This window comes from Panthera onca, chromosome D4 (genome assembly GCF_046562875.1).
Source record: "Panthera onca isolate mPanOnc1 chromosome D4, mPanOnc1 haplotype 2, whole genome shotgun sequence".
Classification (NCBI taxonomy): domain Eukaryota; kingdom Metazoa; phylum Chordata; class Mammalia; order Carnivora; family Felidae; genus Panthera; species Panthera onca.
The window spans coordinates 7,533,357-7,549,901 of NC_138351.1; positions in this window are offsets into that span (position 1 = coordinate 7,533,357).

The window sequence follows — 16,545 nt, forward strand, 5'->3', positions numbered from 1 at the left end:
AATGTTACTTGTTTCGTAGATGACATATCTTGGTAAGTTACAAACTGTAGAAATGTTAAGACCATATGGGTCCAGGTCGGAAAGTTGTTTCTGTCTCTTAAAAGGTGAAAAAGACAACCGTGACCTAGGCATAGTTCCTGGCATATAGTGAGTGATTAATAGGGATTGATAATACACAAGTTAATATTGTGAGAAATTACATTTTTTAGTGAGAATGGGGCAGAACAATTATGCCCACTAGTGAACTATTTATGCCCAAAAGCTTGAGGACATTGGAGACCAAATTTACACTTTGAGACAAAAGCTGGGGAGAGACCTGAAAGACAGCACACATGAATGATTATGTCATCTGAGAGGGATACAGACTAGAATTTATTAAGAGGTTAGAAGACACTCTGAATCCACTCTGTGAGAAGAAGCTGAGAGAGTTGTATGACTTAGCAGGATGGTGATTCATCCAGATTGGAATTTACCCAGAACAGGAATTTAAACACGTGGGGCAATTTTTATCTTCTCTTGCCATTTTGTTTTCCTCCAAGGTGATCTAATGGATGGGGTTACCACATCACACAAATTGAGCAGACTCCAATCAAGAACAACAGAATGGCTAACATGGAGACTACTGATGGCTCCGATATAATGTTATGTCATATTTAAGAAAATTGAAACTCACAACAATCACATACAGATTTAACCAGGCTTCCCTTGAAATCCCTGCTCACAAACTTTGCCGGTTTTGGTATTTGGGTTTTCGCTTCACAGTAACTTGTTTCACAGCAAGACATGAGGTCGTCCACTAGACATATGGTGGCGGGAGTCCAAACACTGCTTTCACAGGGCTCACAAGGAAACCTCTACCGGAACCAAACACCATCAACAAAAAAGAGCGGGAGCAGAGTGTTGCACACTTTTGACTTCAAAAGGTTACCTGGACATGGGACTGGAGAGTCCCTCCCTTCAGTTTAAATTAAACTTAGCCTCTTGTCCCAGCTTCCAACCTAATCTTACCTTTTCGGTGTCACGATGGGTCAGAGAGCAATATTAAGGCTCGGAGTATATTTAAAGGGAAAGTGACGACTTATTTGGTCTAGCACACGGTCCATCCTCATTAGGTGAGGATTCTGGCTTTACGAATTCACCTAGTTGCTAAAATTAATTTCGGTACCGGTGCAGCTTTGGGGGTCATTTGCAGATATGCACGGGACAGCAAAAAAATTGAGACATCTGACAGCATACATTCACAGCTGAAGTATAAGAGCAATGCTCTACCTTCTTGTTTCAATTCTCATGCTGTAAAAGAGAGTCCTTCTCATGGTCCATTTAGTGCCATGTCTTTCACATCTTTTGTGCTTTTTCCTGGTGATTTTGCTGCTTAAATGACACCTGAGCATGATCCTGAAGTGCCGTCTAGTGTCCCTAAGCTCAAGAAGGCTGTGACGTGCTTTATGGAGAAAATATGTGTGTTAGCTAAGCTTCATTCAGGCATGATTTATACTGCTTCTGGCCATGAGTTCAATGTTAATGAAGCAATTGTATATATATTAAGTAAGGTATCTAAACAAAAACACACATAAAACTAGGTTATTTATTGATCAATTGATGAAAATGTGTGACCAGTGACTTGCAAGAACCTAACCCTGTATTTCCCCTGGAGGCAATGGTTCAGTATTTGCTAACTCAGTGTTCACAGCAACATTATAGAACATACCTAGTGCAAGTAAGGAGAGTCAACTGTCTCTCCAGGATAGAGATCCCCAAAGATAAGCTAGTAGTTGGATCAGTCGTGCTATGCCTTGATCTGAGACATCAATGACACCCCTCCTAACTCTTGACCCCTAAGCTACCACTGAGTAATAGTAGAGGTGATTTGCACAAGGGCCTGGCAGTGTGGCCCTTGGGACACAGAAGGAGCAACAGGGAAATACTCTTTCCATTCTATGTTGTCTAAGGCTTAGCAGAACTTTGCTAAATCAGAAGTCTGTCTCCTAGAAGTATCAAGTCAGTAAATGGGTGCTTAGAAAATTCAAAACTATGTCAAGGAAAAGTAAAGTCCAGCAAGCATAAGCAAATACATAAATTTTAGTTTATGAAGTTATGGGAAAATGTTTTGATACATTTCTTTAATTTCTATTAAAAATGCATTGGGGTGCCTGGGTGGCTCAGCCGGTTAAGCGTCTGACTTTGGCTCTGGTCATGATCTCGAGGTTCACGAGTTCGAGCCGCACGTTGGGCTCTGTGTGGACAGCTCAAAGCCTGGAGCCTGCTTCAGATTCTGTGTCTCCCTCTCTCTCTGCCCCTCCCTCACTCACACTCTCTCTCTGTCTCTCTCCCCCCCTCAAAAATAAACATTAAGAAAAGGCATTATAATCACAGTCAGAGAAAAGGGGACTTTTAGCAACGTTTGTTTCAGTTCTCCATATGACGATTTTCAGATTATTTTAGTCCTTGGGAAATATGACTTGAAAGCCCTCATTTGCCTTTTGGGGCTTGGTATGTCAATTGCAGTTTTGATCTGTAGATATCCACAAGACTACCTAGGTTTAATTTACTTGGACCTTGTACAAGATGACAAGATGCCAGCTCGAGTTCTTATAGTCTGTTGTCACACAAGAGACATAAGGGCCTTCCCAAACCAGATTGCGTGAGTAGGGACATAGCTCTGTCATCAGGCTATCAATGGAAAGCTGGATTGGATATGGGTGTGGGTCTAACTGGGAGGCTGGGACATCAGTAAGGAGAACTGAGGAGCGCCTCTCATTTAAAAAAAACAAAAAAGGTGTGTGTGTGTTGGGGGTGGGTATTACCAGCAATATCAGTCAAAGGAGGGGGGGGCACACAGGTGGGGAAGAGTTATCCAAGTGAGCACAAGTGAGTAGATAGACAGTAGATACCCGCAAATGGAAGGCTTTGTTGGTGCAAACATTGACATATTGAAATGATTTGTATTTGGTCTTATTTCCAGTATGTTTTTCTCTTTGTCTTGCAGATACTTGGGTCAGCCAAAAATGACATCTTATTCTGCCTTTGAGAAGAATCTCAAATATTTTAACAAACCATTTTCAGCTGCTTTCTATCACAGCCTGACTAACCAGGCCAGCCGAAAGTCTGAGCTGAAGCACCAGGGGCATCACCAGTCACAGCACGAAAAGAGAAAATATGCCTGGGCTTCTGGTTAATTTCATCATGGCACATTCAGACAATGTTCTGCAGCCTTTAAAAAGAATGAGAGTGGGGCACCTGTGTGGCTCAGTCAGTTGAGTGTCCAACTCTTGATTTCTGCTCAGTTCATGATCCCAGGGTCATGGGATTGAGCCCCACATTGGGCTCTGTGCTGAGTATGGAGCCTGCTGGAGATTCTGTCTCTCTCTCTCTCTCTCTCTCTCTAAGAAATAAATAATAAAAAATAAAAAGAATGGTAGAGATCTATGTGTTACTATGGGAAGATGTCATGTTAATAATGGTGCACGTGCCACACCCCCTCAGCCCTGACCTCAGGTGCAGCCATGGTGGACAGTTCCCACGCATGATGAAGGTTTCTCGATGCAAGTGCCAGCTGCGGTCTCTCAGATTTTCTACCCCAGGACTTGCTCCAAAGCTGAGGTGCTTTCTCAGTGCTCCCAGAATGGACTGCAAGTACAAGGAAATTAAACTTTCAGGAAACCCTCAGCAAATGGGGCTGCCTCCCATCCTTTGGAGGGACAATTCTCAGGTGCATTCTACATTATTTCTTAGAGTCTCCATGACATTGGTCCCATAAACCCCACTGCACTATTCAACTTAGTGATTCTGCCTTTTTTTTTTCCTTTGGTTTTCTTTCCTCTCCCGTATTACTCTCCTGAAGATTTCATTCCAAACACCTCGGAATTACTATAAAGAAAAGAAAAGGTATAAATACAGCTACCTGCCTCCCAGGTCCTTTACTCAAATTCTGCTTTTGGGCAAACCCAAACTAAGAGGATATCCATTCAAGGGAGGCATGACCCAAGTTGCATAATTGGATGTATGGTAGTTCCCATTTGTGCAAAAACAAACAAAACAAAACACCCACAACAAAACTGTAAGTGATGTGTATGTATGTTCATATACACCTAGAAATAAAAGCTGTTGAGGGAATCATACCACAGGTGGTGGTTTCCATGTTCTTGAAGCATCCGACTTCCCCTTTAAGCTGTGAACTATATCGTAGAAAAATGAGTAACCACACAGAAATACAACTACTTGTTTTTAAAACATAGTTGGTGATCATCCCAACCCAAACCATCTTCAGAGAATTAACATACAATAAAGTGAACAAATCTGAAGGCTCAGTTTGATGAGTTTTGACAATCATATATACGCATATGCTCACCGTCCAAAACAAGATAAGAACATTTCTGTGTAAGTTCCTGTGTGGCCCCGTTTCAGTCAACTGCCCTCCCCACTCCTAAAAACCACTGTCTGATTTCTATCATCATAGATTACTTTCCCCTATATTTAATTTGATGTAAACAAAGCCATAGAGTATACACTGTTACTGTGTCCAACCTCTTTGCTTCACATGATGCATTTGAGATCTAGCCACGTGTGGATACACCAAGATCGGCTTTTCCCTTCTCTTCTGGAAGGGCATTTAGGTTGTTTCCAGTTTGGGGATAGTATATATAAAGCTGCTATAAATATTCTTTTTTTTTTTTTTTTAAGTAGCCTTTATGCCCAGCAAGGAGCTCAATGCAGGGTTTAGACTCGTGACCCTGAGATCAAGACCTGAGCTGAGATCAAGAGTCAGACATTTAACTGACTGAGACACCTAGATTCCCCAACTGCTATAAATACTCTTGTTCAGGTCTTTGTGTGGACATATATGTTCATTTCTTTTCAGTAAATGCCTTGGAGTGGATCTGTTGGAACTTAGGGTAGATGTATAGCTTTATAAGGAGCTGATAAACAATTCTCCAAAATGGTTGTACCATTTTACACCAAATAACGAATGCTCCAGTTCCTCTATATCTTTGCCAGAATTTTCTGTTGTCTGTCTTCTTGCTTTAAATGGTCAAAATGGGGTTCCATGTGCATTTTGCCCTGATAACTACTGACATTTGAACCTCTTTTCATCTGGCCGTTCTTGTATCTCTTTTGGGAAGGTCTGACCAAGACTTTGCCCATTTTTAATTGGGTCATTGTTTTCACTGTGAATTTCTAGGAGTACTTTACATATTCTGGATACAAGTCTTGTCAGATATATATCATGCAAACATTTTCCCCCAACCTATGGTCTATTTGTTCACCTTCTTACTGCTATCTTTCGATGAGCAGAAATTTTTTATTTTGATAAAGCCCAATCTATCAATTTTTTATTTTATGATTTGAAAATATCCTCCTACATTCTTTCAGAGCATTTGTTTAGGCTTATGAGTTATCCATACATTTATATCTATTCAGGTTTTCCATCTTAGTTTATGTATAAAAACCTTGTTCTGGGGGCACCTGGGTGGCTCAGTCAGTTAGGCATCTGACTCTTGGTTTCAGCTCAGGTCATGATCTCACAGTTTGTGGCATCAAGCCCCGCGTTGGGCTCTATACTGACAGTGCAGAACATGCTTGGGATATTCTCTCTCTCTCTCTCTCTTTCTCTCTCTCTCTCTCCCTCTCTCCTTGCCCCTCCCCTGCTTGTGCTCTCTCTCTCTCTCAAAATAAATAAATAAACTTGAAAACAAAAAAAGAAGTTCACTCTAGCTCATGCACCTTGACAACTCCCATCAGAATGTGGCCAGGCTGCTGAAAGGTACATGGAGCACATGTCATACTGGCCTTAAATTACCCCAGTCATCCTGGCCTGGGACGAGCTAGGGGACACCTACACATGTGAGCAACCTTAGGCAAGGTTACCTAAGCTCAACCTTAATCAGCTAAACTGCACACCGCCCTGGGCTAAAGAATGATTGCTATGAGATTTTATCATCATGTGTTCTGAAGCACAATTGTGCCAAGAGAGAATTCATAAGTAAATTGATATCTAGAAGTGTAATACAGCTGTAACAAAACCTAAAATTTATGGCATTTGACCTTTAGAATGGGCAGTGAATGCAGGCTGGAAAAAGGGTCAGGAAATTACTAGGAGAGGCGGGAAAAATGGTGATCCGTGTTTTTCTGTGGAAAAATATTTGGTAAAAGCATAGCCTGCAATAACTTAGAAGACAGAAAATGTGCCAAATGAACACTTGGACATGAGCAAAGATTTCCAGGAAGAATGTTGACGGTATCATTTGGCTTTTACTACCTACTGCATAAGCCACCTCAAGAAAGAGAAGAACTCAGAAAAGAACAGGCCAGTTTGTAGGCAGAATTTTCACAGAAAACAGAGGGACCAGAGTTTGCCAAGTTGGAAAATAAAACTAGTTCTTAAATCCAGCCTCTCAAGGCAGTCGAGTTCTCAAATTAAGATATGGCCTCCGGATACAGACCAAATCAAGAGTGTAGGTGTGAGACCTTTGTTGAGACATCTGGAAGACTCCAGGTGGGACAGAGTAGATCCATCTAGTGGGACAAAAAGGCTTCTGGGACTCACAGCAGCCTGGCATTTCCAAATTAGCACTGATTCGGTCCAAAGAGAGAGACAGGTTCCCCCAATATTGGAGGGGATTTTTTCAGCACATGGAATTAAGTCAAAATTTGTTTTGTTTTGTTTTTTAAATTTTTTTAACGTGTATTTATTTTTGAAGGAGAGAGAGACAGAGTGTGAGTGGGGGAGGGGGAGAGAGAGAGAGACAGACAGACAGAACCTGAAGCAGGCTCTAGGCTCTGAGCTGTCAGCACAGAGCCTGACGTGGGGCTTGAACTCATGAGCCATGAGATCATGACCTGAGCCAAAGTTGGATGCTTAACCAATTGAGCCACTTAGGCACCCCAGGTAAGTAAAACTCTGTATAAAACTCACAAATCATGGAGATAGCTATAATGGCAAAAGTAGCCAGCCCAAACTAAGAGGGAGAGAAACTGTTCAAAATGTAAAAAGGCCTCTAGGCTTCCAACCTTCTCCAGAAAGGAAGCAGGCAGAGAAAGTTGCTCAGAGGGCATACCCTCTAATGCCGTCTTCACAAGAGGTCAAGGAGATATCAGAAGGCAGAGCCAACAACAGCAGAGAATGGAATGACAAATCATTCCCAGGTAGCAGAACTAGGGTCTAATTAGAAACATTTCCCAGCCCAGACTGCAGGAATCTGATAATATTTGCCCAGCAGGATTTCAGAACTACATGGACATCCCATTCTTCCACTTTGGGAATGGGAATGTTCATTGCATTTATATTGTTCCTTTTCACCACTGCATGTGAGGTGTGTGGGAGCAGATAACTTGGTTTTTAGTTTTTAAGTCTCTGCATCAAGAAGAATCACATCAGGGGGCACCTGGGTGGCTCGGTCAGTTGAGCATCCAACTTCGGCTCAGGTCATGATCTCACAGTTCGTGGGTTCGAGCCCTGCATTGGGCTCTGTGCTGACAGCTCAGAGCCTGGAGCCTGCTTTGGAGTCTGTGTCTCCCTCTCTGCCCCTCCCCCGCTCACACTCTGTCTCTCACTCTCCCTCTCAAAAAATAAACATTTAAAACATTAAAAAAAAAAAAAAAAGAATCACATCCGATGTTGTGAATCATGAGAACCTGCATTTTAAGCCTGCATCTATAATTGGATGAGACTTTTGGTGTCCCGGGATGGGCTTCCCATATTTCACCTGTGGGAAATACTTGACTAATTTTGGCTGGAGGGAAAATTGTAATCTTGTAAAAACCATCCTAATTGTTCACCCTCCCTTACCCACACCCTTTGCCTTATAACTGGGTAAAGCCCTCTCACGGACTCTGACATCAGTAAAGTGAATTGATTTGGCAATGAGATATTAACAAATGAGACACAAGCAAAGGCTTGAATTTGCTTGCGTGTTTAGGTTTGCTCCTCCTCTCCTCTACCTTGGCTCACTTACGTTACCCTAGCAATCCCAGGAACCCCAAATGAGACCATCCTAGTTCAGCCAATAGCCAGCCAACCCCTACAAATGTGAGCATGCCCAGCCTAATCAGCAGAGGCATCTAGCCAACTTGCAGTTACCACAGATGTGTAAGCCCCAGATTTGTATAAGCGTGCCCAGGTAGGATCAGGTGGGTCCGGTCCAGGTCTGCACAAGTCCACAGACTCCGAGCTAAGTAAAGATTTTTGTAGTGTCAGTCCACTAGGATTCTGTGGTTGTTATGTGCCATCACTGTGGCAAAAGATACCTGATACCGATTCTTAATAGGAAAACTCAGCAGTAACTGGCAACTTTCTAAAATCAAATACATAGAGCCATTTACTTTAAGGAACATTTACTTCCCTTCTTATCACTTCTCATTCTCAGGAAAAGGCTTATTTAGCTCATATAATAAAGTTACATGCGTTGGAGGCTATAAAGGTTTGGACGACTGTAGAACAAGTTAGCATTTTTGCATCAGTTTTTCTGGTACTTGGGGCTCTATTTTATTCTACCTTGGGTATATATTAGAAAGGGATGCAGACTTTGGCTTTTAACTGTACTGTGGTCATGGGCAAGCTTTTACTAATATGGCTGTTAATTTCTAGACTCCTGTTTCAGGAAAAGGAATTACCTGGGGTTGAGTATGAATCCACGGTGTTAAGAGAACTTGTCTTTGTTCAAGTTCTTGCCTCTAACTCAAGAGATCAACATCATCATCATCATCACCATGACCTACCACAACAACTTCCTGTGTGTTTAGCACGTAAGAGGACTCTGTTAAGCACTTTACATATGTATCTTAATTAGTCCTTGCAAAAGTCCTATGTGGCAGGCATTATAATCCTCATTTTGTGAATGAGAAAATTGAGGCTCCATTCCCCACCCTCCCCTTCAACATCACCAATTCAAATTCTTCCCTCGTGCTTCCTCGCCTCAGCCTTTACTTCTGCCACGAAGTCATCCTTGAGCCCCAATTTGAGTTGGGTGGTACCTTTAAATTCCTGTGGTAGCTTTTGCATGTGATTATGACACTCATCGTGTTGTAAAATCTGGGTGATGTCTTTCTACGTCTAATGGCTGCTCTAGACTCAAAACTCCTCTTCGAGGGCACAGACCACTTCTTACTCATCTTTGTAATCCCGTTGCTGTGCACAGATCCCGGTATAAAGTAGGTACACCATAGAGCAACTTTGCTGAAAAGGAAAGAGATGACTCGGAGAACGAGTAGGCTCAGAGCATGCACGCACATGCACAAAACCATAAAATCCATGAAGTACCAACTAAACCTTTGGTCTGATCAAAGAGTTTCCAAACAACTGATTGATGCCCTTTGCCTCTAGCTGGACAGCAGGGATCTCCAGAGGCTGACCAACTTGGATCAGAGACCGTGGTTCCCGTACTGCACCTGGCTGGAAAACTTTATCAGAGAGAGACTTTATCAGAGAGAGTCTCTCTTGGTACCCTGGAGATTACCTGTGTCCCCAGAGAGCTGAGGGACACAACACCTATCTAAAGACATCCTCTTCCCTGCATTTTGTAAGTTCAAGAGCTTTTAATAAAATTAAAAGTGGCCAGGGGTGCCTGGGTGGCTCAGTCGGTTAACCGTCCAACTTTGGCTCAGGTCATGATCTCGCGGCTTGTGAGTTCAAGCCCCGCGTCGGGCTCTGTGCTGACAGCTTGGAGCCTGGAGCCTGCTTCTGATTCTGTCTCCTTATCTCTCTGCTCCTCCCCTGTTCACGCTCTGTCTCTCCTTCTCTCTCAAAAATAAATAAACACTAAAGAAAATTATTTTTTCAAAATAAGATTAAAAGTGGCCAGATTGTTTGCCACTAAAAAGGGGAAAGAATCTGAATCCTGATTCTGTGCCAGGCACTGTCCTACATAACTGAAATATCACTTAAAGACAAGTACTGCCACCCTTCCTTGGAGAAAAAGCTCCTTTATTAATTGTAGAGAATAGGATTGTTTTCCAATTTCTTGTTAAAGCCTTCTTCTGGCCTGGCATTTTGCGAAACAGCTTGTTTGAGAACAATTTATAACAATGATAGTTCATTGTTCAATGATTCTTTCTTCACCCTCAAACTCAGTTTGGTTTTAGGTAGGATTTTGACATTTTCCTATTTACACTCATTTTTATATATTTTTTAAATTGATATATTCTGTGCAAATTTTCTCTGAATCTAAGTTAGAGATACCTTTCCTTTGTATTTTAATTTGAGGAAAGAGAGTTTTTGGTATTAAAAAAAACAAATTTGAAATGACTTGGCTTTTTAGGATTACATGCCTGCAGATCGTTTTATTTCTCCTGGTTTAATTTCTCAAGTCCAAATTCATTTGGAACTAACTGCACTTCTCAGATTGAAGTATTTCCCAACACCTCACACTGGTCCTTCAGAGTTTGTTTTGTTTTTTTCCTGTAATCTTAGATCCTAGGTAATTTTCTCTTTGAGCTGCCAAATTAGTGTAAGAAAGTTCAGAAGTCAGGGTCATAGTATGTTAGGATCTAGCTAATTCCTTTGGCTAACTGGATCCAAAGTTGCCCTGACTATTTCCTTTGCAACAGAAATCCACCTGGTGTTAGACAAGGGCAATGATAATTCAGTGGAAAGTTAACCAAGAATATCTTTTATTCTTATACTTAATAATTCTTCCCTTGGATTTCTACCTTTTCACTATTTAACAGACATGTAAAAGACTATGTGTCGTGCTGGAGGGAGGTGGTAATATCCAAACGAAAATACCAAATTCATTGTTCCTCCCCCCCCCCCCCGATAAAAGACCTTTAAAATTTTTAAGTCTGGCAATTTATAGGAATGGAGGTTAAACAGGGACAGATATCCGATGTCATCAATTTTTTTCCAAAGCCAACGCAAGAAAAGCCATCTTATCAAAAAATACATAAAGAGAACAAATGAACCTTTATTTATGTTTTCAGAAACTTTTAGTAAGATTCTCTATCAAAAGCCATCTTTCAAACACAGCACTTAGAATTCTCAAGCAAGTTACATCAGGGATAAGGAACTGATATTAGACATGAAATGAGTAAGTGAAATGGTTCTTTTATTGTGGAAAGTGCGAAAGTTTTGGAGCACCTGGGTGGTCAGTCAGTTCAGCATCTGACTCTTGATTTCGACTCAGGTCATGATCCCAGGGTCATGGGATGGAGCCTTATGTTGGGCCCTACACCGAGCATGGAGCCTGCTTAGGATTCTCTCTCTTCCTCCCCCTCCGCTCCTCCCCTGTTTGCACATATGCACTCTCTCTCTTAAAAAAATAAAAAAAAAAAAAAAAGAGAGAGGTGGGGAAGTTTCAATACCAGCTATATCCTACAGATCAATACCATGATTGATTGCTTAACATTTTATATATTAATTACATACAGCTCTTCCAAGTGATGAAGTGCTAACTAGATGGGGACACAGTGCAGAAAGTGCTCTCCAAGCTATGAATACTGTTAAGAGGGTGGCCTCAAAGGTATCGACTATAACCCCAACAACACAGAATCTGCCTCTTTGATTCTTAAAAAATTCAGCTGAAATTTTTGTTTCTCAGGACCAGGAGAACAATACAAAAAAAATAAATAAATAAGAGAGAGAGAGACAGAGAGAGACTATTATTAGATGTTTTCATAAAGGTATTGAAAATAAAGCAGAGAGTATAACCTTCCTTTTTCACGAAAACATGGTTTGCCCAACCTGAACAGAAAGTTCTCCACAGCTGGATTCTAATGCCATCTGCGTTCAAATCCTGGCTCTGCCACTCACAAGCTGTATGACACTGCAGGGTCCTGTGAAGATAATAAGAAATCTGCCTCGGAGTAAGATAATACATGTCAAGCAACTAGCATAAAGCTTTGGACATAGGAGGTTTGCAATAGGTATTAGTGAATATTATTTTATAGCCTCCTGGTTGTGGGGGGAGAGGATGTGGAGATACACTCGTGGTTCAGAAAAAGGCAATGAAGCAGTGTTCCCCGAGGGAAAAAGGAACTAGTAGAAGATGCCAAGGCAAGAGGTTGAAACAAACTGAAAAATCTGGGTCTGTTCCAGGTCACCTGGAAGGAGAGACAGGAAAGCAGAATAAAAATGCAATTGCAGGGGCGCCTGGATGGCGCAGTCGGTTAAGCGTCCGACTTCAGCCAGGTCACGATCTCGCGGTCCGTGAGTTCGAGCCCCGCGTCAGGCTCTGGGCTGATGGCTCAGAGCCTGGAGCCTGTTTCCGATTCTGTGTCTCCCTCTCTCTCTGCCCCTCCCCCGTTCATGCTCTGTCTCTCTCTGTCCCAAAAATAAATAAAAAAAAAAAAAAAAAAAAAATGCAATTGCAGAAATGGTCGAGCTAAGGAGCTGGGAGCTGAAGGCAGAGATCAAGGGTGACGGTGCTGGGTGTTGTATGAAAACCAATTTGACAATAAATTTCATATTAAAAAAAAAAAAAGATAATGGCAAGTCATGTCTTTCTTAAGAGCCCAAGGCAAGGAGTTAGGACTTACATCTAGGAGAAGGCGCACGCACAACTTCTCTGAAGGAAAGCAGCACCTCTGAGGCGGTTCAACGCTTACTGCTGTTGAAAACACCAAACTGCTAGCTCTGAGGTCCTAACAATCTTTACACTGAGGTGTTTCATTTCATTGAGGTGACACAATCGGGCCAAGAAACATTAGAAAAAAAAAAAAACAACCAAAAATGATTAGACATCTTCAGTCTGCATAACAGATGAGAAAAATATAGCCATGAGGGTATCTACGAATAGGGTAAATAAAGCTACTTCCCAAATTGAGGATATTCATATTTGGCACATCGGACTTCTCAAACTTTCTGTGATGCAGGGCCAGATTTTGTTTATCAGTCGGATGCTCTGTTTTTCCAATCAATTCTGGACTACGATGTAGCCTGGCCACGCGTGACTAGTAGGCGGTTCATGCAAGAGAATCCAGTTACTTCTATGGCTGTCTCTCCACTGTTCGAAAAGAAGAGTCCACTGATTACATGTTTGATGGCTCAGCAATGTCACTTTTTAAATAAGATTTTCTAAATGCTCATTCCAATTTTCTATATTTGCCTTATTGAAGACTTGTATCAAATGGTTAACAGACCAGCAACAGTCTGTAGACCAACATGAGAATAAGCCCTACTTATGGAGAATTTTAAGCCAAAGAATTGGGTCACATAGTAAGAAATAGGAAAATTTTGATAATTTAGAGGTATTTTGACCTCCAGTTCAATAGGGCCTGTGTTGCTTCTCACTCCCAACATCCCATTAGAATGATAGAAGAAATCTAAACAGAAAAAATAACTTCAAGGCATACATGGGATAGGAAAGAGAGTGTTTCCAGACCCTCTGAAGAGTGAAAAAATATTGGAAGATATAAAGCAGATTGACAGTGTGAACCACACAGCCTAAACTATAAAAGGCACACACCCCCTCAAAAAAAAAAATGAGTTTCCCAAAAGAACACTGGAATGACTCAAGGTTAGAGACAACAGGATGGGAGAGAAAGAGTGGACTCTTTCTGACCTACCAGCTTGGAGATTTATCAGCAGTGGTGTAGTAAATAGTACCGATTGCCTCCCAGCACTCATCTGCCCCTCCTTCCTGATGGAACCACAGTTCTGTTTCACTCCTCCCCTATATGGAGCATATGCCTCTGGGAAGACCAATCCTCTCAGCTTCAAGGGTGGGCAACATTGGTCTATGTGCAACCTCATGCCCCTTGCTGGTGATTTTTTCAGGAAGGGGCATATGACTCAAGACTTGTCAGCGAGATACATGAATATCTGCTGGGTAGAAATGAGAAAGTACCTAGTCCTGATTGTCGGAAATGGCCAACCTACAACAGAGGGGAGCCAGCCAGCTGGAGGATGAAACCAACACTGTATACGGAAAAACTGAGAAACCAGTAGAATCTGGGGCTTTGATGACACCGTTGAACTTCTCAACCAGCTAGTTCTGGCGCCCATCCTCTGGTTGGGTTCACTCCTAGTGAGACAATATACTTCCTATTCTTTAAGCCAGTTTCATTTGAATGCAGTATATTTACAGACATTCTATCTAATATTTTTTCTCTCACAGTGATCATGGCCTTTGCTCCAGAGTTAAGGACTCAGGGTAGAGTTTTGGAACATAGAAACTGCCAGAGAGGATGGTGGTACCTGAAAAGTACAACAGTGCCCCAGCCAACCTGTGGTGTCCACCTCTGTTCCTCTGCAGAAGGGAAGGTATTACACACTCCAAAGGGGAATCTTGCCCCCAACAGATGTCCCTACCTCCATACCCTCAAAGCCAATGAAGCTGGGGAAAATATCTGCAAACCACAGATCTGATAAGGGATTTATATCCAGAGTATATTTAAGAAAACTTCCACAACTCAACAACCACAACGATCCACAAACAACCCAATTCAAAACTGGGCAAAAGACTTGAATAGACATTTCTCCAAAGATACACAAGTGGCCAATAAGTAAATGAAAAGATCCTCAACATTACCAGTCATTAGGGAAATGCAAACCAAAAACACAATGAAATACCACCTCATGCACATTAGGAAGGCTATAATCAAGAAAGCAAATTTAACGGAAAATATCAAGTTTGGGTAAGGATGTAGAGAAACAGAACCTCCAGTGCATTAACAATGGGAATGCAAAATGGTCCAGCCACTGTAGAGAACCGTAGAGCTGTTCTTCAAAAATTTAACATAAAGGGGCGCCTTGGTGGCTCAGTCAGTTAAGTGTCTGACTTCAACTCAAGTCATGATCTCACGGTTCATGAGTTCGAGCCCTGTGTTGGGCTCTTTGCTAACAGCTCCGAGCCGGAGCCTGCTTCGGATTCTGTGTCTCCCTCTCTCTCTGTCCCTCCCCTGCTTGCTTTCTGTCTCTGTCTCCATCTCTCTCTCTCAAAAATAATAAACATTAAAAAAAATTCAACATAGAACTATATGATCCAGGGATTCCACTTCTGTGTATATACCCATGAGAAGTAAAAGCAGGGACTTGAAGAGATACACACACCCCCATATTCACAGCAGCGTTACCCACAACAGCCAAAAGACTGAAACAACTTAGTGTCCATCAACAGATGAATAAATAAAGTGTGGTTTATACATACAATGGGACACTATTCAGCCTTTAAAAGGAAGGAAATTCTGAAACATGGATGAATATTGAAAGCATTGGGTTAAATGAAATAATCCAGGCACAAAAGGACAAACACTGTATGACTCAGTTTATATGAGGTACCTATGATAAGCAAATTTATAGAGACAGAAAATTTAACAAAGGGGACCAAGGGCTGTGGGAAGTGGAGAATGGGGAATTATTATTTAATGGATATGGAGTTTCTGTTTGAGACAATGAAAAAGTTCTGGAAATGGGTAGTGGTGATGCTTGTACAATATAGTATATCCCCCAATCCTGCCTCCAACCTCAGCTGTAGGCAGCCACTAATTATTTTCTGTCTACAGATTTGCCTATTTTTGACATTACATACAAATGGAATCATACAATATTTAGTCCATTGTGACTGGCTTCTTTCACTTAGCATAATGTTTTCAAGGCTCATCCATGTCATAGAAGTACTTTCTTTTTATTGACAAATAATATTCCATTGTATGGATATATAACATTTCATGTGATAGACTTTTTTAAAAAAATGGAGTCATTCGTCTTGTAGATCTGCCCTGTAGATTTGATTGACATTTTGGATTTGGCTAAGTGCTTCTTCTTGATGTGTGTGTGTGTGTGTGTGTGTGTGTGTGTGTGTGTGTGTTCTGGGGTAGGGGCTGGGGGAGGACTGATAAATAGAGTTGATTAGATTAAGTGTTAATATTATAGACAAGAATATTTTGGGTAATGCTGTATATTTCCTATCCCACTGTGTCATGAAACATGTAATGTCTGGTTGTTCCTTCTATGGACGCCAAAGTGATGAGAGAATTTGGGTGACATCAACTTGATCCCTCCATCACAAAATCTTCCATTAACTTTTTACTTTAGGACTCTAACATTCATTGACCAACATGTTGCTTAGTTCCAGTAGGTGGGAAACTGGTGATTTTCTATTTCTACCATCCCTTCTGCATTTATTATTTGGACTTCTTCCATAAAAAACTTTCATCAATTTTTTGGTTACCCTGAAATGAAGTTTGAAAGGCAAGATAGGGGCACCTGGGTGGCTCAGTCGGTAAAGCGTCCAAGTCTTGATTTTGGCTCAAGTCACGATCTCATGGTTTGTGGGATAAAGTCCCATGTCTGCACTGTCGGCACAGAGACTGCTTGGGATTCTCTCTCTCCCTCCCTCTCGGCCCCTCCCCCAATAGTGCACGTGCATCCAAGTGCACACCGTCTCTCTCTTGCTCTCTCTCTCAAAGTAAATAAACATATTTTTTAAAAAGGCAAGATAAATACTTGATTCTCTTTTTTCTAATGTTTATTTATTATTTTTGAGAGAGAGAGAGAGAGAGAACACACACTTGCGAGCAGGGGAGGGGCAGAGAGAGAAGAAGACACAGAATCCAAAGCAGGCTCTAGGCTCTGAGCAGTCAGCACAGAGCTCAACACGGGGCTCGAACCCT